Source organism: Meriones unguiculatus, chromosome 14 (genome assembly GCF_030254825.1).
Source record: "Meriones unguiculatus strain TT.TT164.6M chromosome 14, Bangor_MerUng_6.1, whole genome shotgun sequence".
Classification (NCBI taxonomy): domain Eukaryota; kingdom Metazoa; phylum Chordata; class Mammalia; order Rodentia; family Muridae; genus Meriones; species Meriones unguiculatus.
In genome coordinates this window covers 77954586-77980582 of record NC_083361.1, presented here as the reverse complement: position 1 = coordinate 77980582, position 25997 = coordinate 77954586, and the positions used below count along the sequence as shown (strand labels likewise).

The 25997-nt window shown below is 41.1% G+C and overlaps 1 protein-coding gene across 30 annotated transcripts in view; it reads right to left on the bottom strand.

Moving 5' to 3' along the window:
• Dlg2 (discs large MAGUK scaffold protein 2) overlaps nt 1-25997 on the bottom strand; it is a 1917798-nt gene that overhangs the window by 179700 nt on the left and 1712101 nt on the right. Inside the window, exon 1 of one of the 30 annotated variants that reach the window (XM_021646703.2) lies at nt 15867-16136. The exons of the other annotated variants lie outside the window; for them this stretch is intronic. The gene's annotated coding sequence lies outside the window, so the exon portion shown is untranslated. Of the gene's footprint in view, nt 1-15866; nt 16137-25997 lie in introns of those variants that run through there. 30 annotated transcript variants of the gene reach the window in all.

Genomic DNA, 25997 nt, shown 5'->3' with positions numbered 1-25997 from the left:
AGCTCCCAGAGATGAGGCGGTAGAAAATCTCCTCTCCAGGTATCAGCTGTCAGGGCTGAAGGTTGATCCCTGGGCCGTTTCATGCCAATGTGCTTTTGCTTTTCCCACTCGGACTCTGCCTTCACGGGATATAATCCCCTGTGCTGCTGCCCCAATTTTATCTCAGGGGTTAAGCACTGTTTTCAGCCTTTCTCCTGCTGGTGTACTGAACTGCAGCTGGAACCATCTCCATAAATTGGAAGCACACATTAATTGTCAAGATAAGCAGCAGATTAAATATGTATTAAACCTGCTGTGATTCCCTGTCAAGAATGTACCTTGTCACTGACGATATACTGTGTGGATGGCACAGAGCTGAGCTTACAGGCGACAAATTGACTGAATCGCAGAAGCAAGGTTCCCTGGTCTTGGTTGGCCAGAAACTCATTTCCTGACCATGTGCTCTGAATCAGAAGTCACAGGGGTCAGACCCTTGCTTGTGGGGTGGTAATCTCATTAACCCTACACATCATTTCAAATGCCTCCAAGGTCCCGGTACAGGGCTGGGTCTTGTCCTTGAGATAACTCACTGCCAAGGGCACTGTAGTTGTAAGGCAGAGCCAAAATCTACCCCACTTTCCAAACGATAAGATAGAGACACTGAGAATTAGTGTATTTCCACTGCGGTATGGCAGAAAGCACCTCACGTCTAGAACTAGCTAGATCTGGGTTCCATGCTGACTCCTGCTAAATAACCTGGCAATCTCGGGCAACTTGTTTCTGTGGCCTCAGTTTTCTTGTGTATATGACAGCTCTATTTTGGTCGTGACCTCTGTCCCCCACAGATCAAGTGGTAGAAGTTCAGTCCTGGTGTGTAATGTTCAGAGGTGGTAAGACCTTGAAGAGACAGAAAGGACTTAGTGGGAAGTTTTGATGTCATTTAGAGGAATGTGCTCTGAAGGGATTTAAATTAGTTCTGGTGGTGGGACCTCAGTCACTTCCTGACTTCTGTGTCATGATGGAGTCTCTCTCCTCTCTCCCCACTGAAACCAATTACAGCAGCCTAACTGGTGCCAGTGTTATGCTCTTGGGTCTCCGGAACAAGGAGCTAAGTAAGCTTTTCTTTGTGAAATTACCCGGTCGTAGGAGTTTCATTTCATGACAAAGGCTAGCCTAGTGCAACGGTGTATGTGTATTGGTAACTCTCTTACAAATCTTCTGCGCAGCTAAGCTGGCATAGACAGGAGGTTTTTAGTTCAGCATCTGGCCTGCGGCATGAGCTCACTGAATGAAAACAGGGTTGCCAGCATAAACACCAAGGGTCTGTGTTTACACAGGCTGTCATCCTGAAGGCCAGTCTGCACTTGTAAACAATGCTCTCCAGTCCCAAATCCGAAGCAGCGGTGTGGAGGAATGCCCAACGCACATGTTCATACTCACAACTGTACTACACAGAGAGCATCAGCAATTGTAAGTGTGTGTCTGGCTGGAGATTTCATAGGCGTCATGGTGCCTGGACCCTTTGGGAGTAGGAATGGAGGCTGAAGTCAGCTGCTACAGAGTGGACACCACAGAAGCGCCACATCCTGTTTTCTGTAAAGAAGAGGGCAGGTAGAGTAGGGTGCGCCTTGCATGGGAAGAAAGGTAGTAGTTAAAGCTGCAGGAATGAATGAGGTCATGGGTAGTTCAGGATGAAATAGGAAAAACCTGAACTGCACTTGACCTCAGAAAACTCACAGACCTCACCTCAGCTCTGTGCGTGGCACGAAGCAGATGTCCAGGGACTATTTGTTGAATTAACAAATTAGTATTGGGTTAAAGAGTACATTACTTTTCTTTAAAGGGCTCATGTCTCCTAGTTGTCTTATATTCTAGACTCATGTTTTCAATGACAACTGAAATATGCAAGTTTCCTGCAGAATCTGGGTCTTCAGTATCCAGCAGGGTTCTTATCCAGCAAGAGGTGTTTAGTCTCAATTAATCAAGTAGTAGAACCTCTTGCCAAAGAAGACAGAGCAATGGATGCTTTGGAACCTTAAAGTGCTAAAAAATCAAGTATGTATTGTGTAAGCAGTAAGTGGTGCTTGAAGAAAAGAACACGTGAGGAACCAGGACAAGGGGGCTGAGCTCCTGGTAAAAGGTTTTACTGGGTGTAAGGGAGAATCAGACTGGGAAGACAACAGGCAGAATTCATTACAGAAAAACCAAAAGTCTTCTTTCCTTCTTTCCTCAACTGTGTGCGCATTGTCATCTTATGTCAAGTGTTGTTCTCAGTAATGGAGACGGAATGATGAAAAGGCCACTGCATCCAGTCAGAAGGGCCTGACATTGTGCTGTAAATCCCTTCTCAGTAGACACACCCAAGAAAAGCAGGCAGCAACTGCAGAAAACAGCAACTTACAGCAGCACAGCACAGTAGAGGGCACAGACAGCAAGTGTACTTTTGAAGGCAAATCGTCTCTTGGCTGACCTGACACTACCAACGATAACCTGAAGGGTAAACCAGATGTCACACAGGGCTTACTCAAGCTTAAAGGAGGTGATACATGAGAAACAACTGTGGGACAGCAAAGCCTACAACTTCCTTTTATCTTTTCAAATGTCATTATTGCATAAACTCTGTTCACCTCATTATGTGTCCCAAACAAGGGGATAGCAGATCCAATGTGCATTTCTAGCTATCATTAGGCAACCTGCCTGGAAGAAAGTTAATGATGGCTACTGCCCCACCACCATGGTCCTGTAGAAGCTCTGAGAGAATGTAACTGCATTTCCACAGGGCCAGGAGGCTCGGAAGTTCTCTATCAGCTGCAGCGAATTTTGTTTTTTGTTCTTCAAGCAGGGTTTCTCTTCATAACAACCATGGCCTGGAACTAGCTTTACAGACCAGGCTAGCCTTAAACTCAACGGAGATTCACCTGCCTCTGCCTTTCAAGTGCTGAGATTAAAGTCACGTACCACCACTGCCTGACAAAGACCTAGATATAGTGCTACACGCCTATAATACCAGTACTCAGCAGGAGGCTGAGCCAGGAGTTCAAGGATATCCTCAGCTACACAGCTAGAATGTCTCCCTAATGAGAAGGGAAAGAACAATATGCCCTCGTTCCAACGCTGCTTGCCTGTGGTCAATAATTTTCCAGGTCTAAACATACAAGGAGACAAGCCCAGGCAAACTGACTGTACTGATAATGTTTTGGTTCCCTCAGCACACCTGCCTTATGATAATAAGAGATGTCTGTGCTCATGGGCATGTATCAAATCAATGAAATAAGACTAGGAACAGCGGAGATTTTTTTAAGAAAAAAAAATTACTGAAGGTAAGTTTCCGTGTTTTGCCTTTGGTGGCGTTTAGATAACCTTTTCTTAGCACGTCCAGTGAGTTTTCAAGGGCATTTTTCATGCATTTGCCCTTTGAAATCGAATTATTGTCATTTAAAGGAGATCTGCAAGCTCTGTCTTACCCATGCTTATTACAGCTGTCTGAGGATATGACATTCAGACTGGCGTGTGCTGCTGTGGGGTGCTGCCTTGATGTTAATGTATTTTCCGATTCCCTAGTAAGCAATTCCATTTTCATTTCCACCAAATCAGATTTTCAGACTGAACTTTAGTTGCTCAGTCACTAGCACCTGTCTAAAAATGGGCATTTCCAAGTAATAGTTTCAAATTCCTGTTACATGAATACAAAGGTTTTAGCATGGAAGTTGGTCCACAAAAATGCACTTGTTTGTTTAAGACTTTTAGGATCCATGTGGGGGAGTTTTATTGTCTTCTTTTCAGAAATAAATAACCTTCTTCTAATGGACCATACTATATGTCTTCTACTTCTAGATATGTAACGAAATAAAAAGGAGGAGGGAAAGAAAGTCTGGCCCTCTGTCAGATGTTTCACACCCTCCCAGGGAAATAAAGCAGGAAAACAGAACGGACTGGAGCTTCTCTCATTTGGTAGACTGTATCCTTCGAAGGCAGCAAGCACCTTGTTTTAATATGTACCACTGAATGCAAGCAAGTACAATGCCCAGTACTTGTGATCGGCATGTGAGTGGTGGAGACAGGATGATCAGGTACACAAGGCTATCTTTAAGCTACACAGATTGAGGCCAAGTTGAGTTTTAATGAACTCTATCTCAAACAAACAACAAACAAATCAGCCAACCAATAAACCAAACCAAATCGGAATGAAGGCTCTCAAGCTGATATCCAAGGATGAGGAAATTGATATGAGTAGCAATGGCCATGTTTGTCATCACAGTGGTGGACTGTGAAGCACAGCTGGACTTACATGAAACAAGATAGAAAAGAGAGACTTCAAATTCCTTTCATTTTTCTCTATTTCAAGGGAACTTTTTTTAATATAAAAAAATTTCAAAAACTATTTATGGGCCCAAGAATATGACTTGTTGTCTCACATCCCCACTTTTTTGTTGTTTATTAATTTGCATGCTGGCCTGCTTCTTATATCTGAGGTATCGTTTGTTTGTTAAAACACGTGGAGATGCTCAGTGAAGTTGCTCCTGGCCTCACTAAGCAGAAGTAAACAAACACACGCTCGCACACACGCACACTCACACACACACACACACACACACACACACACACACACACACAGGGTTATCCTTATACTTTGCTAATCCTAAAATAGTTGCACTCGTACCATTTGGTTGGTATATCATGTAAATTACAATAAACTAGAGCTAAAACAATATGCATATACGTTGTCATTCTTTCAGACTGTGAGCTTTTAAAGTTCATGACCCAGGTTCATTCAGCACCTAATCCCTTGTTCCTGTGAGAAATTAGAAGATAGCATTTGTTTGCTGAGTTTAGTAGAATTGACACCTAACAAAGATTTTTTTTTTCTATTCCATGGCCAAGGATGTCCCAACAAAGTGCACGATTACAATATTTCCCCAGTCCTGAGCTTGTACTAACTGTTCATTCACCGAATGCCTACTATGTGCCAGTTATATTAAGCCTTCCAGGATTGTGATTTGCAAACACACACAGCCCTGTCTCCCACAGGCTCCTTTTCTTTACACAAACTCACCCAAATTATCCATTTTTGCTAACTGACTACAAAATAATACTCTTGCCGTTAGCGATACAATTTCAGTTCAGAGGGCCACAAGTGAAAAGAACTGGTACTTGTTATTCTTTAGCTGGAAACCCTATAAGGAAACACTTTATGTCACGATACCCCTGCATACTCTACACTTATTTTTGTATACATGGTCATTTGCTACACCATACAATTAAGGCTCACAAAAGAAGCAATCTGTTAATGAACAGAATGGACCTGTGGCCCTTCAAATTTAAGCTTTACTTAATGAAAAATAGATTTTTATATTCTTCAGACAGCCCAAAAGAGGCAGAATTCCAGACTAGCACTGTCTACAGTTTGAGTTCCAAGACAGTTGGGGCTACAAGGAGAGACTCTGTCTAAAACAAACAAGCAACACCCTGAGCCCAACAACATTAAAACCCCCAAACAACAACACTTAAAAAAAAATATCTTTCAGCTGTACTGTGATCAACCCATTTATCTAGTAGACACAGACTATCCTGGTGATACCAGGAACTGTGAACATTTTAGTGAGCTCCAGTGAAGCTGAGGGTAAGCAGACGGCCAATTAATCGCCACATTCCTCAGTAATCTTGCCAGTTATACTTCTGCAGCCTCTGTGATTTGATCAACTCTAGACTTGCACCACACATCACAAATAAATTGGATGCTTATGGTTATCAGCCATAAAGCTGACAGGGGAAGGTGGATGAAGTTAGAGAGATCAACAGACATATACCAAGCACACACTCTGGACTATGCTCTGACCATCTAAAAATGAAAACATACCACACCAATGACAGCTCTGTCTGGGGAGACTATGCTTGCTGTGTACCTTAATTAGTTTTGGTATACAAAGCCTACATCTGCAGTTCACTATCAGGACTTGCAACTACACCATGGAAAGAAACAAATCTCTTTGGGCTTGTTTTAGGCACATCTCACAAAGTTCTAAGATTTAAAGAAATTTATTATGTTTTCATAGATGAAGAAATTTCATTAAAAAAATAGAAAAATCAATCTGGTCTGTGAAACAGGTTCTCTGGGGGGACTCAATGGGTGTTTTTATGAACTCATTTTGCTAGATTATTCCCAAGTCAGTTCCTATGAACTCTGAAAGATAGATGGGTTGTTCTATAATACCGTTTATACTGTTAATACACACAGGCTGGTGTAGAGAGAGAGCCCAATGTGTAAAACACTGGCTGAGCATTGTGGAGACTGAGGTTTGAATCCCTAGAGTCTACTTAAAGCTGCATGGACGTGTCCAGTTATTTGTAATCCCAGGGCAGGGGAAACGGAAACAGAACATGCTTGGAGTTGGATGGCCAATCTAGCCTGGACGGCCACCTCTGGGTTTAATGAGAGATTATGCCTCAATATACAAGATGGAGAAGGGTTGAGAAAGACACCCAAAGTCAACCTCAGGTCTCTATACACATGTGCATAAATGACCATAGGTGAACATTTACACACACCATATGCGTATACAAACACACAAAGAAAGAGAACATTCATGCTATATGTTATTTGACAAATGATTGAGAATATAAGAACATTATCCTTTCCAATACTACATACTGTCATAAAGTACTTACTTTAATTAGAAGTTTCTCCAAACAGTAACCAGACACTGTTTTTGTTTGACTTGAGAGCTTCGGCATAACTTGGATCAAAAGCAAGACGGCAGGCCAAAATCACCCTGCAAAACCTCCCTGGTTATTAACTGTACAGTTGCTTTTTGTACAAAAGAAATACTTACAAAGGATGTTCCTAAAACCATAGCAAGGGGACCTGTGGTGATTTGTAGGACCTTTATAAGCTCATAGGTTTGAATGCTTGGTTTCCAGGTAGGGGAAGTGTTTGGGAAGGATTAGGAGGTGTGACCTTGTTGGAGCAGGTGTGGCTTTCTTGGAGGAGGTGTGCTGCTGGGAGTGGGCTTTGATGTTTTGCCAAGGCCCAGGCCCAGACTCAGGCTTAAGTTCAGTCTCTGTCTCTGACTCTGTCTGTCTGTCTGTCTCTCTTTGTGCCTAGGATACAGCTCTCAACTACTTCTTTAGCACCATACATGCCTCCTTGCCATGATGATAATGGACTAGCCTTCTAAAAGTGTAAGCAAGCCCTCAACCAAATGCTTTTTATTTAAAATGACAGTTGCCATGGTCATGATGTCCCATCACAGTAGTAGAACAGTAACTAAGACATGAACACATGAGAAAGCCTGCTTAGAATTCACCCAAATCTACAGGACTAGAGAGAGAGCTCAGTGCTTTAAGAGCGTTTACTGCTCTTCCAGAGGATCAGACTGGGTTTCCATCACCTGCATGACAGTTCACAAATGCCTTTAGCTCCAAGAGTTACTTCTGGCAGTCATGGCTGACTTTAAATACAGTACGTTTCAATGTTTACAGTTAGCTGATTTGTATTTTCAAATTCTCAATATCTCTTTTCCCTTTGCTACTTGAATTTTTTTTATTTTGAAAGTATGACCTGATAAAACAGGATCAGATGAATGGGGAGGAGGTCCCCCCTATCAGTGGACTTGGAAAGGGGCATGGTGGAGATGAGGGAGGGAGGGAGGGACTGGGAGGGAATGAGCGATTGGGACACGGCTGGATACAGAGTTAATAAAATGTAACTGATAAAAAAAATAATAATAAAATAAAAAAAAATCTTGAATGTAAGAACTGTTTTTAATAAAATATATAATAATAAAAAAAAAAGAAAGTATGAGTGGGGTGGGGTTGTGCAAGATGCTGGGCATACAAAGATGAATGAAGTCAAGCCTCTGCTGCTTTCAAGAAATTCCTTGTGAGGCTTTTTAGTAGGAAAAGAGGTGTTTCCTATATCCTTCACACCATTTTTTCTCTAGTTTTTAATCATGGCAAGTACATGTTTCTTGTTATGGGAGGTACATCCTAGAAGGGGACCTGAAAAAGTTCCATTTGCTGTTGAAAAATTAAGAAATAATCTTAGTTTTTACATTTTCATTCAAAGGTTGGTAAGGGATAATATTTATGGGCCAAGTATTCTGCTCCTTTTTGTAAAATACGAAAAGATGCAATGGTCAGGTGAAGACTAATATTGAGAGATTGCATAATCAAATTGTCATCAGTTTAGTTTGTACTTTGTATTACAGTAAAGCAACTGAAGTATAAAATCCAAAAAAAAAATTACTCAGTCATATTTTAAAATGATGTTCTTGATTGTTGAAGGCCCAAGAGCTCTCATTCAATAAATTACTATGATAGTAGCTGACAACATTTCTTAGAGTGTGCTCATGGTCAATATAAGTCGAAAAGTACGTTCTCAAATTCATCATGCTGACACCTAATACACCATGGGGTTTATGCTAGGAAGCAGACTGTCTTGGAACTTTCTAGGTATGATTCAGTGTCATTTTCTCTTTTACCCCTGTACTGCTGCTGTGAGAAGCAAGTGGCACTGTGGGTCAAGTGACAATCACTTTGTTTGGGGCACTGAGGTGGGTAAAGGTGCCCGCTGTAAAGTCTGAGGAACTGAACTCAATAGCTGGGATCTGCACAGAAAATAAATAAATAATTTTAAAAAACTGCTCTTACCAAGTTGTCCTCTGACCTACACATACCACTTTTTAATTAGTAATTTTGTTATTATCTGTCAAATGACTAAACACTGCAAAGCCTGCCACTGTTCATTATTCCTATACTATCCATTTTTTAGCCAGTCCTTCTAGATATAGAAATAATAACCCCCTAATCACCTTTTTTTTTTTAAAAAAAAACCATAAAGGGGCCAGTGAGGGAGGAAATGGACTAAGAGGATAAAATGCTTGCTTTGCGAGAATAAGAACCAGAGTTCAGATGCCCAGAACCCACAAAATTGCCAGGTAGTTGTGGCGACCTGCCTATAATTGCAGCACTAAGAAGGTGGAAATAAGTGAGCCACAGATCGAGCTGGGAAGGCCAATAGTCCATACAGACACATTCTGGCTGTAACTGAGAGACTCTGCCTCAAAGAATACAGTAAAGAGCAATCCGGAGAAGCTCCTAATGTCAGTCTCCAGCCTGCATACACACAAACATCCACACCCACATGAAAATGTGCACCTTCATGCACACACACACACACACACAAAGTTTTTAAAAACATCTTCATGTTTAATTACATATTATTTCCACACCTGAATGTTGTTACTATCATACCCAATTACAACTGTACTACTTAAAACGTAAGGCAGACTTATGCAAAATTCATGCATCTGTATTTAATGATCAGCGGTACCCTGCATTAACATTTCATTTCTTAACCATGGAGATCTACACAAATTCTGATGGCTGGAGTGTCTGAAGAGACTGGAAGAGGGGCACTCAGAGGGCTCTACAGAGATGCTATGACCAAGCAGGGTGCTCGGTATTTCCCTGTTTTAAGAACCAGAAGCACTGCATAGTGCAGGAGTATGAGGACTGGTCTCTGGTTCTCCTCAGCTCTCCCCACCCCCCAGTTTGTGAACACCTACACTACTTACCAGAGGTAAGAAATTCAGCCAAGAAACAACAGAAGTGGCTGTCTGTCTCTTGACTCAGACAAGAAAGCTCTAGAAGACATAGCGGATTTTACCAGGTTCATACTACAGGGGAGCAAGGCAAACCTGTGAGATACGCACAGACCTTGGATTGCTTAGGTGACGGGTTGTGCTTTCAAACAAATGTTATCGATCACCCTTCTGCAACCTTGCCTTTTGAGCTACACTTGCAGTTTAACCTGAAAAGAAGAAAACAGTATCCTGGAGAGCACCGTCCATGCGGTCACTGAATCCTCCTCAGAGTTTCAGGTTCCTCATGATACATCTGGATGGCCCCTGGATGGGGCCCGCATCAGGCTGCTGATTTTCTGAGCAAAAGGCAAGAAGATCTGTCCTTTGGTTTTGTTTCTTGCCAGCACTGACTATTCTTTGAGAAGAGGCCAGGTAGACAAATGAGTTTCCAGAAGCATGGACACTAGGTAGGTGGATTGACAGGACCGAGAAAAGCTGCAGCGATGAAGAATGCTTCACTGAGGCAGCAGCAGATCATGAACAAAACGGAAACGATCCTTTCGCAAAGCAAACAGCAGTCTTGTAACTTCCTGCTCTGTAGAATGAAACTTAGAAAATGACCCAAAGGCAACTAATTGAATATGGAATCAGTAGTTTGGGTGGGAAAGTGTTTCCAAGCCCACTTAGAACGACTTTACCAAGAAAGCAAATTTATTTATTCAATGGGAAGATGAGTATTGTCAAAAGCATAACTTAGGAATTATATAAACTGTACAAACCGCAGAGGGCAAAAGTAAGTCTGATTTCATGTGGAACATTCGTATTTGGATAAAAATATTTCATCTGCTGTATTTCATTCTTAATGTGTCATACATTATGTGTGTGACCTGACAAGTACCTCTACTCAGAAGTACTCCCATTTGTCTTAAAACATTGAGTTTCATGACACCAAAATGCAAGTGCATTTGAGGTGCTGTGTGAATTGGGAATGCTGTTTCTGCAGGTTTCATGGGAAGGAAAACTGAAGCGGTGAGGAAGGAGAGGAGATGGGTCATATCTAAAATACTATCACTTGGAAACTTGGGGGAAAAATTTAAGATTCCCTTTGAGTTCACTCCAAACTTGTATTTATACTGAAAAGAAAAGAGAGAGAGAGAACATGGAAAAGTATTTGTCTATGGTAGGACCGACTAGCCAGTTTTGGTAAAGCTGATTCTATAGCTTTTCTATTCATTATATTTTGGGACAGATGGCTTCTGGCTGGTGATTCCTGCAATAGTTCCAGGGTAAGGGAACAACTACATGGTATCTGTGAGTGCAAAGTATTTTACTCTGCACCTTGAAGCCTTTCTTTTTCTTTTATTTACATCTTCATTTCTGGGGAATCAAGCCTGAAGGCTTGTGTCTGCTAGGCAAACACTGCCACCAAACTGCATCTCAACCTTCCCTTTATCTTATTCCCTGGAAAGCCCATAGTTACCCTGGATGTCAATTTAAGGACATTAAGTATCATAGGATATGGTTGGATTTCAGAATATTAGTCTACGTACTTACTCTAGTGGACATTTGTCCATTATGTGTTTTGCTTTTTACAAGTTATGGATTCCTCAGACCCTTTGTTGGCCTCTGCCATCCTCATCAACCCTAAGTAACAACAACAGCTGCCAAATGTCATTGAGAGACGTCTAAAGTCCTAGGAAGGCTAGCTTTATTTTAAATTTCAGAATGAGGCAAATGATTTTCCCTTGTGTTGAGACTAGACATAAACCAGGCCATTCATTCGAAGTGAATTATATGAAGCATTGCCAAACTTTGTTTTGGGCTGGACGGGACCATGTAAACAAGCTGTCTGCGATTGTCATGGAACAATCCTAGAGCTATCAAAGGGAGTCAGTCAGTCTTTGGATGGAACAAGACCAACGATGTGGCAAAACTCAAAGAAATGGGTACCTTGAAAACATTGCAAGTTATCGAATATGCCCTCTTCAACACAGATTAACTGTTGTACCTTTAAGTCACAACCACCAATATTCCCTTTATTGAGAAGTCAGTTTGAGTCACGGTTTTTGCTCGTGGCAACAGAAAGCAACTTTACCGGCTCCTGTCATAGTAGGGTAGGAATCTCACATAGAACTGCAGACTCACGGAGCCAGGTAGCTCTCAAATTACAAGCTCTTTGAGTTCAAGGGTTGATATTTCCAGCCCTGCAATATTGTCACCCAGCAGATCTTCTCATTCTTAGTTCATATTTAATAAATCATTCACAATAGACAACAAAAAACTATATAAAATAAATAATCTGCATTATTCAGGTCAGAACATATCATATACTTTATCAATTATTTTGCATATTTTAAACATCTGACTTGACTCTTCTTACAGTGCTCTTCTCATTATAGAATTAGGAATTTCCCAAACTCATATAATCTGCTTTTCTTCTCCTTTCCTAAGTACACAAATAACACGTTATAAACATTTAAATTCCACATAAAGAACAAAGACAAAATAAAAATGAGACTACTATAAGGAAACTATTGAGAATCATCAAGGTAGAACTGAAATGGCCAAGTTTGTCTTTATTTCTTAATTTTCCTGCCCATCCTTATCACCATCTCTTCTAAGAAAAATAAATATGGTATATATAGAGTGGGTAGACATTTTAATCTAGACACACTCTATGCTAAGTATTCACTACCACATACTTATATAGGGATGAAGAAAAGCTAATGCCTGGATGAAAGTTATCATATTGACCTGATTTTGCAATAGCATAGAGAGAAGGGCATCCTATATTGACTTTGTAGCAAAAAAGAAGCAAGCATACAGGGTTTGGTCGCAGGGAGTATTTCCTAAGACATGTAGAAAATGTTTGCTTTTCCATAGAAAAAACCATGTGAAAAGAAGAGTAACAACTACAAAATAAAAACAAAAATCACTATGCTAATTGTCCGATACTTCTCATTGCACTAAAAAAAAAAAAAAAAAAAAAAAACAACTACAAAACTCCATGTTTTTAATAATTACAGATCTGCTGACTAACTGCTAATTCCCTCTAGGTGGGTCTTTGTTTCGAACACAACCCATGATGAAAGGGAAGTATTGGGAGAATGAAATAATGAAAAGGAGATGCAATAATAGACATTAGGCCACACAGAGCTGTGGATTCTATAGCTGCTTTCATGCCAGCTTGTAAGGCAAGGCTTCTTCTGGCATCTTCCGGTTGTAGCCCCACGGGTTTAAAAGCACAACTTAAAACTACGAGCACAGAAAGCACACCTGAAATTCACTATGGCTCCTCCAAGCAATCGTTTTCCAATGGCATAAATGATAAACGGAAAAAGGTTTTAATCCGGTTGGCCTCAAAATTGCCTGCCAAAGTAAATCGATGCCTCTGGATGTAAAGAAAAGCAATGATTATTCGTAATGGATCAAATTGTTGTCAGTTCCAGAGTGGCACTTTAAAAGCTTTTAGTCTGACACTTTTACACCACTTTTTTATTCAAGTGATTGTTTTTTGCACTTAATACAGGGAAAGTCAAATGCAAAGCTAAGCAGAAGCCCCAGTAAAAACCCAGCCCACTGGACTTGTAGGCTTACTACTCTGAAATATAAGTGAGTATTTTGCAGCTCAGGGAAGAGCTGTCCCAGTATTTTGGGGAATACAGGACACACCATATATAGAGGATCTTCTGGGGCCAGCTGCTTTTCTCTTCCACTGTTTCTCCCTGCATCCCACACGTAAGGATGTCCAAGATGTGATCAACAATACCCTGTCTCCTTGCCCCATTCTTTACCCCCTTTCCTCTCTTCTAAAGGCAAATTCTGTATGGCATAAAGGCAAAAACTCACATAAGCCACTTTGGCTCTTAATCATTTGGGGAGTGGGATGAATAAACCACCTTGGACACACATTGTTTTGACAGGAAAACAATTTCATGACAAATTGTCTGAGACACATTATTTGTCTATGTGTATCTGTATCTTCTCAGAACGTTTTGTTGTTGTTGTTTCTTTGTTTTTTTTTTTTTTTTTTTTGTGTGTGTGTGTTTGGTCACAATTTGCATTTTGCTGTAAAACCCTCTCCCACTGAGACAGGGTCTCATATAGCTCAGGCTGACTTTCGACCTGCTACGCAGCAAAGGATGACCTCCTGCCTCCAGCTCCCAACTGTTGGAATTACAGGTGTGCCTCAGCATGCTGGGTTTATGCTGTCCTGGTGACCAACCCCAGAGCATGCTAAGCAAGCGCTCTGCCAGCTAAGCCACATGCCAGCCCCTCTGGCTATAAATGTAATTGTGAATAACTCATGCTAAATTGTCTTTTGTTTTTATAAATAGAGCTCATCTTTTGTGGGTGGAAAAGATGGAAAAACCATCACCAGATGAGAAGAAACTCAGTTTCCTAAGATTGGCACATCGGTTTGTTTCTCCATAAAGCCAAACAAATTGAAACACGGACACTGCATAATCAAGTCTGGATTCTGGTGTGTCATTTTTAAAAATGTGTCACAATAAAACTCAATGTATAATACATATCGCTTCACAGCTCTATTTTTCTTGGCAGTAAGGTAGACTCACGCTTTTAAGAACCGTTAGCCATGTGTCCTGAGCTTTATAAAATGTCATGGGCTGGCTGCACCATTAAACACAGATGTTCATTTATATCTGCAGTGATTTTCTGGTTTTCCTACCTGAATCATTACTGTGAAAGCCCAGAGGCTTTGAGCTGCACAAAGAAATTTTACAGACCCCTCCTGGGACACCCGATTGCAGATTAGAAACTGAGTCTCAGATTACACATCCTAAGTGCCAACCACAACACATCGCCCCTCTGCTCTTTAACCAGAACTTACTCAGAGAGATGGAAAAATATAGAAAGCCTATTCGTGGAAGGAAAAAAGTATGGGAGAGAAATGTTTCTGTGGAAAGAAACATATTCTGTAACACCAAATTTTCCAGGTCTTTCGGAGCAGTCAGAAGGAGCCCTGGGAGAGGTGACACAACTTTATGGGCGGTGTGACGGCTCCAGTAACTTACTACATTTATTAGGGAGAAGCCGAGAAGTCAAGTTTTCTGATGAAATAAAAAGGCGTGCATTCCCATTTCAGAGAGATGCTGAAGCAAACTGCCCTCCGTGAGGATAAAGAGAGCATTTCTGTCAGCTCTGTAGTCTGCCTAGAAAGAGGGGGTGCTTTCATTGTACAAGGTAAACACTTTGCCCAGAAAAGGAGGGATCCGAAGACAGTAGCTTCTTGCAGGTGAAAGAAAGCAGACGTCCACAAGCCGGACACACTTGAAACAGTTGAGAAAATGTCCTTGCTATTCCTCTCTATATATAATATGCATATGACACTACAGTTAAATCTGCTTCTTAAAAAAAAAAAAAGTACAGCAAGCTGTTGGTTTCCAAGAGATTTGGGCAGAGGCAAAACCCCACAACAGAAAGGAATATAGGAAAACTAAACAAAAACAAAAAAATCCTTGAAAGGAAACGATACTGTACAGTTCACAGGCTAGGAGTTAGCACACGTTCTGTAAAGCCAGGACCTGGAACCTGGATATGGAACACATCTAGACATCTACAATAGAGCTTCAGGAAGAGGAAACTCGAGCAAACAGCCACAAGTTACACAGATCCCAGGCATGCCTTCTGCATCTTTCTGTCCTGCGGGAATGATGTGGGCTCTTTCTCTCTCTCTCTCCCCGATCATCAACAGACACGGCAAATGCAAATCTGATTCTAGCCTAGCAAACTGCAGAGACGACCACCATACTGTGTTTTACAATAATCTCCACAATGCCAGTTATTCACAGCCCCTCGGTTCTCTTCACACAAAAGATTGCAATTTGAATCTCGCCTTGCACAGGTTCAGCTCGGTCGGAGCCGGGTAAGCAGGCGAACAGTCTGTTTGAAGATTTACGGACCTCAGGGGAGAGTCAGTTGGGGGGTGGGGATGGATAAACCTCTCCGTACATACCTCGTTTTGGCAGCTAAGAAAAACAATTTTGTGACAAAGAGACTTGTTCTTTTCCAAGCTCACCCAGCAAATGAAACTGACAGAATGAAACCCGAGAAACTTTAGCAACCACGGAAAGCAGCCTTCCAAGGATCAAGGTGAATAATTGATTCTTCGGATTCTGTTTCATCTTTTAAGCTAGGTTGCTCATTAAAGGGAAATTGTAGAATTTGTCAGAAGCTCAAACCCTGACACACAGACTTCTGACAGCAAATGCATATCCCAAGCTACCGCTATATTTGCCAATCTTATTCAACAACAATTGGCTGTCAAGCCAGGAAACTTACCGAGCACAAATTTAGGGAACAAAGCAGGGAGGAGGCAGGAGGCACTGAGCGCGGCTTCCCCGTTTCCTAGGTACTAGATTCTCCCAGTCTCCTGTCCGGTTCACACTTGCCTTGATAACTAAGACTCCGGCAGAACTCACTAGCAGAACCTGATGAATTATAAAACAGCCTCTCCTAGACGCTCATATTTTACATCACAGGGGTGACCATGCAGCATCCTTGCTGGCTGGGTCCATGTATTTCCTTGTAACTCATCCTGAAGAACATAACAGCTTCAGAGGCAGTGACAGTAATTGGTGTTTGGGATGTACCAGTACTGACCAATAAGATGCTTTCCCACCATCCATACTGCACTCTCATTCTCCGCTTGTGTTCCCCTATACCTTGTTAAGGTGGATCCACCCAAACCAGAGGGGAGAAGGCAGAAACAGCCAAATGTGGAGGAGAGACCCTGAATCAGGGCACATACACATATACCTGTGCTATTTGAGGCTGATTTTTACAGCAGTTCTGTAAAGACCCAGCGCTGCATTGGCATAGTATGTACACCCAATACTTTCACCCCGATGAGTCTCTCGGTGACTAGGAAGGTTTCAGAACCACCAAATGCCAGAGATCAGAGGCCAAGGGACTTTTGGTGCTCCTGAACTTGGAGGAAACAGGTAGTCCTAGAGATTAACAAATCTGTCCTGCTCCCTGTGCCTATAAAGACATTGTGGCAAGAAAGATAAATGAGTTGCTCAGAGTTCATAATTCCTAGGAATGACAGGAACTTGAATCTAAGCCCAGGTCTTCTGATGTTAAGCACAAAGTCTTTCTATCCTTCTATGCTGTCCCCAAAGAATGGAAGCCCTAAAAATTATAAGATATGAAAGTGGGAAATGACACTATTAAACAAGAATTGTTAAAAGGAAGATTGTAGGTTAGCATCATGATGGAGCCTTTTGTCTTTCCCCTGACAAGGTTAGTTTGATTTCCTTAGGATCCTTGGGTATCAGTTCTCTAGAAAAGTACATTTTGGATAATAATGACAACTATCTATTGAGCACACATGCCAAGCAGTTTTCGAAATGCTTAGCATGTATTAGTTCATTTAATCTTTAGAATGCTCCTATGAAGTGGGTTCTAACATTAAAAATATTTATTACAGATGGAAAAAACAAAACAGGATTCGGAGAGAGTAACCAATCTTCTAGACAGGATCACTTATCAACTACCCAGCAGAAGTGGAGTTATTCCCTAGACTGTTTAGTTCAGAACCCACACTCCCACATGCTGCCCTACCATAGGAAACATTTGTATTAAACTGATGGGCAATGGACGCCTTTGTTGATGCCGATCTTTTGTAGACACAATAAGATGGTAGGTTTGGTGATTAATTTTTTTAAAAAAGTTTCAGCTCTCTCAGTAACTGATTATAGAAGCCATTGTTTTATCTATAGAATGGGTATGGTACACCCAGGCCTCCCTCAAAAAAAATCAAGCAGAGTATTTCAGAAAAAAATAGTAGCCCGTTTTTTGTAACGCGTGTGCACAGACGGGTAGTAATGTCCCTACCACACTTCTATTGGGAATGTTTATGCATGACTTTTCTTTTCTCCCAAGTGTCTTTTAAATGTCAGCTGTTCTTCGCCAGGAAGTCTTCCTAGATGATATGAAAGAGGAAAATCCAGGGATGTCTGTTAATCAGGCTGCCAATCATCACTAGGATGCAGGCTTTCTAGAGAGAATAGAAGGCCACAGCAGCCCTGCTTTGGCTGCCCAATCCGGTCATTTAGCCTTTCTGTCTGCGTCACCTCTTCTTTCTACTCCAATCAGCTAAGCTCACTGATTTCTACTCCATCAGTAGTCAAGTGAACTTACCAGTCTAGGAAAGCATATTTAGGGTACATTTCCTAACTGCTCTGATGCTCAATTGATGTCCTTTGACTTTATTTCAAATGAACATCTGCCACCAAAACCATAAAAACAAATGAACTTTCGCATGGACCCATTACTTCCTGTCATTAAGTCAAGGTGTGCTAGGGGAGACAGGCATTTCTCTTGTCCAACTTCTCTGAAGTCAGCATAAATTATTGTTGTTGCTATTAAAAACTGCTATTATTGTTGCTATTAAAAACTGCTATCTTGGGGCTAAGAAAAATGGGTCAACAGTCAAGACAATTGCAGAGCAAGTATGAGAACCAGGTGTTGGGTGCCCAGAGCCCATGCAAATGGAAGGTGGTTGTAGCAGCCCGCCTGCCATTCCAGCTCTAGAGACAAGAGAGTTCCCAGAGCAAGCAGACTAGCTGTATTAGCTATACTGGTGATCTATAGGTTCAGTTGTGGAAAGTAATGAGGAAGACAACTGACAGTAGCCTTAGGTCTCCATATTCATATACACACATGCACACACACATAAATGCATCCATATTAGGCACTGTAGAAGCAAATGTACGCAAAACAACTGAGGGTGTGGAGAGACATCAGCAGCTAAGCTCATAAACAAAGCCAGGTATAAACACCATGTTAGCAAAGAGCAGATGAAACTATGTTTTCAAGCTCTGTGGCTACTTCCTGTGGGTGGGAGTTAGCCACATACTGCCTGGGGTAGTTTGCTTCCCATTCTTCCTATGATTTTTCTGCCTCTTTGACTTGCTGTGGTCCTCTCAAATCTCCCAATACTTCCTTTTTTAGTAACATTGATTTATTTATTTTTGTGCACTCATGCCATGGTGCATGTGCCAAAGTCAGAGGACAGCCCCAGGAAGTCCATTCTCCTCTTCTATTGTATGGATTCTAGGGATTAAACTACTGTCATCAGATCTGGCGGCAACTGCCCTTACCTGCCTGGCCATCCTGCCACCCCCCAGAAGCCATTTCTTTTTTTGTCCATTCTTCCCGTCACTTAGCTTTTCCATTGGCATACCCCATGAAATAGTAATACAGATGAGCATTTATAACTTCCACATATTTCTTAGCCTCCCTGTGATGAGTAATCAACCCTTTATATAAATCCATTCGTAATTATCACCTCATGTCACCAATTATTCTCAGACATAATGAATTATATAGAGGGTTATAGTTACACAAGTAGGCGTGTATAAATACACAGCTTATATAACATGAGTGATAGTGCTAATATTTACTGGGTCCTTAACCTGGACTGGTGATCCACTAAAAGTCACATTTCTCACTTAACCCCTCTTCTGGCAACAACACCTTTTTGAAATACACTATGCTACCTCTAGAAGATGAGAACACCATGGCTAGAAAGATGAGGTGATGTATTCACACGTGGCAGTCAGAATTACAATCGAAGGTTAAGACTTCGGAGCCCATTTTCTAGCTACTACACCCACAGCTTGTAGGAAATAAAAGCAGCAGCTAATACACTGGTGTGTCTACTTCCTCACATTTGTTCTTTCCTTGGTTGACTTTATTGTCACTGCTCCACGAAGATTGCTCTTAATAAGGTAAATGATGACATCGTCATTGACGAAATTCAATGGACAATTTGTTGTTCTGTTTATGTGAGCCCTGCCAAGCAGTTGGCAGAATCAACCACCACCTTACTGCATTAATCTCCTCTTGTTTCCCAGACTCCTTGATTTTTCTACATTGTACGTGCCCACTCTACTTTTTAAATTGTGAGTGTGTATGCGTGGGGTGTGTGAGCATGCAGCACACATGCACATGTGCCTGAAAACCATACTGGGGCATCAGGCGCCCTGCTCTATTACCACTGCCTGTCCCTCTAAGCCAAGGTCTCTCACTGAATCTGGAAATGGGCTGGCATCCAGTAAACACCAGTAATCCTCCTGCCGCTGTGTTCCACAGTGCTGACGTTACAGGACTGTGGGATCACACCTTTTAACTTGAGTGGTAGAAAGGTGAACTTAGATCCTCATGTTTGTGCAGATAGCACTCATACAACTGAATCATCTCTGCAGCACCCATTAGTCTGTTCTTCTAAGTATTCTCAACTGAGTCTTCTACAAGTCAACCTTCCAAACAGAAAGTCCCCCACCATTTAGCACTAGACCCCTTTGGTTACAGTTACTTGTAAGGACACACAGTCCACTGGCATCTGTGCCTCACCCTCTAGACTCTCATATCTACCCACAACCATGTCTAAGCTTTCCCACTTGACTGATTAAAACCAAACTCTTAGTTTCCTCACCAAATACGCTCTATATCTTTGTGTGTGCACATGTGAGCCATGCACTGGACCCCTCCTTTTTTTTTTTTTTTTTTTTTTTTTTTTGAAACAGGGCCTCTCATTAACTTGATTACACTGGAGCTTGCTGAATAAGGTTAGGGTGGCTGACTGGCAAGCTCCAGGGGCTGTGTCTACCTCTCCCTTCCTAGTACTGGAAGATCATATTTTGCTATATCACATGGATTCTGAGTGTGGCACCCAGGTCTTCATGCTTGCATGGAAGTTCCTTAGTATCTCTTCCACCTCTTGGTGAGGAACTTTTCAATAAACAATATAATCACTTTCCCACTTGGTCAAAACCTGGGAGATAATCCTGTCTCTTCTCACCTTATACCCCAAACCTTATGTATCATGAGATGTTGTCTTCAAAATATATCTTGACTCTTTCCCACCTCTATCCTTATCTCCCTCATTTATATAACTATCATCTTCCGTAAGATTTCCTCACTTCCCTTCTCAATTACTTGCTTTGACTAATACCTTTCTATAATCTCTTATCTATACTTCGGTCATAGTCAGCCCCCAGCACATCCTCTGGAGCTTCCTACAGTGGATCTCATTTCACTCAGGATCTGTTTCTTTACTGCAGGTGGGAGTCCTTCCTCCCCAGTGGAGAGTGAGACAGCACAGCATCCTCTGTTCCTCTCTTTACCTCTGCCTTCCCCCCAATCCACTCTGGACTTGCTCTGTGAGGCCAAAGTCCTGGCCTCTTTTATCTGTGATTGAACCACATAACACTTGTATTTGTGAAGTGAATGTGATGAAAGTCCTGACTTTAAAATTTCTTGGTTTTGCCTCCTAGCATTCAGGAGGCAGTATTACTCTAAGTTTTAGGCCAGTCTTATCCACAGAGCAAGTTCCAAGATAGCCAGGGCTATACAGAGAAACCCTGTGTCAAAAAACAAAGTGAACAAAACATCTTGGTTTCACATATTTGTACAAATCACTTTATTCTTGTAACAAAAATTTCTCAGTTAATAGTTTTCTTAACTATTAAATTTCTTAAGAAAATAACCATCTTATACTTGCATTCTTTTGGTTCTTTACAGACATTTCACAGTGTACTCAGCATCTCTTTGTGTTTGACTGGGCAGAATAATTCCTCAAGGTTGGCTATTATTGGTTCAATTTTGCCCCCCTAACCAATATTACACATTTGATTCCTTATGCACAATATCTCAGTATGACTTCATTTCAAAATGGGACTGTTGGAGATATAACCAGTTAAGGTGAAGGCATACTGGAATAGGGTGAACTTCCAATCAAGTGTAACTGTTCTTAGACACTGGCATGCACATAGCGAGAATGTTGAGTAGAGGATGCTGTTACACTCCTTAAAAAAACAAGAACTGGTGGGATCCAGGAGAAGATCCTGGACAGTTTTTTCTGGCACCTTCAGAAGAATAGTAATGGAAGAATGAGAATAGAAGGCACTGGCACCTAGAAGACTATAGACAATTAGAATCATTGAGAATCATGAAATAGCCAACTTCTGTCATCCTAATTCTCTGATTCCACGCAGTTTTTTGTAATATCCTTCAGAAATACACACAGGTCAGGCACCAAATCCATATAAAGTATGAGGCACCTGCCCTTCAGAAAAATCAAGCAATTTGCTTCAATTCTGACACAAAGGAATTAGTGGGCTGAGATTTAAAGCAAGATCTGTATGACTTCAAAGTCCGTACACATTTGCAGTGACTCCTAGACACTGATCCCTGACCTTTGTGGTCCAAAGCGTGAGAATACTTCATAGGCTACAGCATTTTCTCACCTAGAAAAAAAATGCCTTCTGTTATAAGACTGTATCCTTTCTCCTGTTTATTTTTCATTCCTATTGTTTTTGCTATTATCTCTTTATATATTGGTGAGGATAAAGTTGATAAATCTGTTGAACTATAAAGGTTTATTTTTTTGTAATGCTTTTGGTCCCCAAAATATGAAATTTGAGAAGAGATGTTCAATATTGTTCCTGTCATAAAACAAATTAAAGAAAGCTCTTCATATATAGCAAAGCTGGGAGATGGAAAGAGGAAAGCTGTGTTCTGAGTTATCTAGAAAGCCTCTACTTTGTAGAAAATACCATATTAATGGGCACAATGTCTTAGTAGCAATAAATTAATCTAGTGTGGTCCTCTATAAAAAATATAACTAAATTTAACAATATTTATTAACTCAGACATTGCCTACTTATGACATTCACCCCTCACTAGTAAGGATTTCCTGTTTTCTTAAAAAAAAATAAAAATCTTGACCTGCTTTTGACCTGATCCACTTTCTTTTGGGGTCAGGACTTCCTGGCTTGTGCAAATGTCTAAGGATTAAATGAGATCACTTCTGCTAAGTATCTAGTACACCATAAAAGCTCTTAGTAAATGCTAATTCTCTTCTAAGAAAGCTTTCATGCCTCCAGAAGGGAAATGGCTTTAGGATTAAGGAGATTCAGAGCAACTGTGTAATTCAGTGAGATTGGTCAGCCAAACTGGAGAATGGAAATGGACTTTAACATTTTGCTGATTATTCAGCAATCTATAGAACACCTATAAAATTGGGATAGTCTACTCTCAGGCATTCATACTCACTAAATACACATGTATTTATAGAAATTACTATATAAGCAATATATCACTGGTACAAATTTTACTGGGGGTGTATGTGTGTTCTCTTTATTTTCTAGCAGATTATATATATAAAAAAAAGACTTCACAAATAATAGCTTATTTCCTTCACTTTACCATTACTTGACGCATCTATTGACATAGGATCTTTAGAGAAGACAAACTTTAATGTATTTCTTTGCCCAAGTTTTAGCTCGGGTTCTCAGTCATTTTAAGAATATTCCTTCTGTGATTATTTATTAAGAGCCTACCTGATATGTCCAGGGCACTTTATAAGAACACTGAGAATTAGCAAAACAAAGCAGTCAAAGTCAGATCCTCCTATCCTGAGAGGAAGTGACAGGAGGGCAATGTGCAACTTTACAGCGGCATAACATGTAATAACATGTAATCTCTGGTGAGCGGTACCTAACAGCCTGGGGTAGGTGGAAGACTGGGGACTGTGAGGTCATTACAGCTTCTTGGAAAATGAAATAATTCTCATTCTCTCTCTTTCTCACTGTTCTGTCTCTGTGTGCCTCTGTCACTGTATCTCTCTGTTTTCTGCTTTCTCTGTGTGTGTTATGTTACATATGTGTTGCGTTGTGCATGCATATGAGTATGTGGGATGCAGAGCCATGTCGAGGCTACAACAGGACACCTAGCGTCCTTCTTGCTGCTTACTTCTGGAGTCAAGGCCCCTCACTAAGCTGTAAGTTGGGCATACATAGCTGGGCTCAGTTCATAACGTGGGTAGTGAAGATTTGAACTAAGATCTTCCCAAGTACAGAGCAAGCATTCATATCTATTAGGTAATGTTTCTAGTGCCCTTTATTTCGAGTCTTAAATGGACATGGAAAACTAAAATGGCCTGAATGTATCCTATAAAATTCATCTGGTGAAGACCAAACCCCAATGGTGTAGCAGTAGAGTCGGTTAGAGGGTGATTAAAGAAGGCTTATGGAGAAATTAATGTCTGTGTTGAATGGTGGGTTAGTGACTAGAGGAAAAGCTGTGCCATAAAAGCCAGCCCAGCACCTTCTGCCTGTGCAGATACAGCAGCAATGTCCTCCCCAGAGGCAAAACCTTGATCCTGGACTCACAGACTATAGAAAAGATAACTTTTTTTTAAAAGATTTTTCAAGAGAGAGGTTCTCTGTATAACAGCCCTGGCTGTCCTAGACTGGATTTGTAGATCAGGCTAGCCTTGAACTCACAGAAACCCACCTGCCTCTGCCTCCTAAGTACTGGGATTAAAGACCTGTGCCACCATGACTGGCAATAACTTTTTTTAAGTACCTAATCTCAGGTACTAGTATAGTCACACAAAATGGGCTAACACAGATGAGGGGGAATAACCAGGACATGCTCTAAGGTGAGAAGCCTGTTCAAAGGTGCTATGGAGAGGGCTTTAATCAAGTAACCCTGCAGAAGTGAAACTCTTATTGATTTAGCACTTAAGAACCCAGGTCTGAGTGATGAAAACCAAACCAAGCCAAAACCAACCAACCAACCAACCAACCAACCAAACAAACAAACAAATAAAACCTCATGAAACTGAAAAGCTTCTGTAAAGCAAAGGACACTGTTGTCAGAAGAAAATGACAGCTTACAGACTTGGAAAGCATCTTCTCCAACCCCTATATCTGACAGAGGGCTGATATCTAAAATATATAAAGAACTCAAGAAGTTAAAAAAGCAACAAATCAAGTAATCAAATAAAAAAAAAAAGGGTACAAAGCTAAACAGAATTCTCAATAAAGGAATACCAAATGGCAGAAAAACACTTAAAGTAATGCTCAATATCCTTAGTCATCAGGAAAATGTAAATTAAAACAACCCCAAGATTTTACCTTACACCTATCAGAATGGCAAAGATCAAAAACTCAAGTGACAATACCTGCTGGAGAGGATGTGGAGAAAGGGGAACCCTCCTCCATCGATGGTGGGAATGTAAACTTGTACAACCACTTTGGAAATCAATTTGGCGCTTTCTCAGACAATTAGGAATAGTGCTTCCTCAAGATCCAGCTATACCACTCCTAGGCATATATCCAAAAGATGCTCAAGTACACAACAAGGACATTTGTTCAACCATGTTTGTAGCGGCTTTATTTGCAATAGCCAGAAGCTGTAAACAACCCAGATGTTCCTCAGCTGAGGAATGGATACAGAAATTGTTGTACACAATCGAATACTACTTAGCAATTAAAAACAAAGAAATCATGAAATTTGCAGGCAGATGGTGGGATCTAGAAAAAAAATCATCCTGAGTGAGGTATCCCAGAAGCAGAAAGACACAAATGGTATATACTCACTTATAAGTGGATATTAGACATATAACATAGGATAAACATACTAAAAACTGTACACCTAAAGAAGCTAAGCAAGGAGGAGGACCCCGGGTAAGATGACCATTCCTCATTCAGAAAGACAAAGGAGATGGACATCAGAGGAGGGAGAAAAAAGGGAACAGGACAGAAGCCTACCACAGAGGACCTCTGAAAGATTCTACCCAGCAGGGTATCAAAGCAGATGCTGAGACTCAGAGCCAAACTTTGGGCAGAGTGCAGGGAATCTTATGAAAGAAGGGGGAGATAGAAAGACCTGGAAGGGACAGGAGCTCCACAAGAATACCAGAACCAAAAAATCTGGGCAAAGAGGCCTTTTTTGAGACTGATACTACAACCAAGGACCATGCATGGAGATAACCTAGAACCTGCACAGATGTAGCCCATGGTAGTGGGTTCCCTAGTAATGAGAAGAGGGACTGTCTCAGACATGAATTCAGTGGCTGGCTCTTTGATCACCTTCCCCCGATAGGGAAGCAGCTTTACCAGGCCACAGAGGAAGACAATGCAGCCAGTCCTGATGAGACCCTGATAGCTAGAGTCAGAAGGAAGGGGAGGAGGTGGACTGGGGAAGGGGCATGGGAGGAGATGAAGGAGGAAGGGGCTACATACAGCTAGGATACAAAGTGAATAAACTATAATTAATAAAAAGAAATTTTTTTTTTTAAAAAAGGAGTTTAGGAGCTTGGGGAAGTGGTGGCACATTCCTTTAATGCCAATATTCAGGGGAGAGAGAGGCAGGTAGATAGATCTCTGTGAGTTTGAGACCAGGCTGGTTTACAGAGCTAGTTCCAGGACAGCCAGGGCTACACAAAGAAATCCTTTCCATAAAAATATCATCAAAGAAACAACCAAACAAAGGTTTGGGAATACCAAAGAAAAACAATCCATTTCTATGAACTTTTCAACGCAAGGAAGGCTGTGGCAGAAAATGTCATATGCTTTATAGTTAGACAGTTCTGATTCATTCAAGTGACCTTTG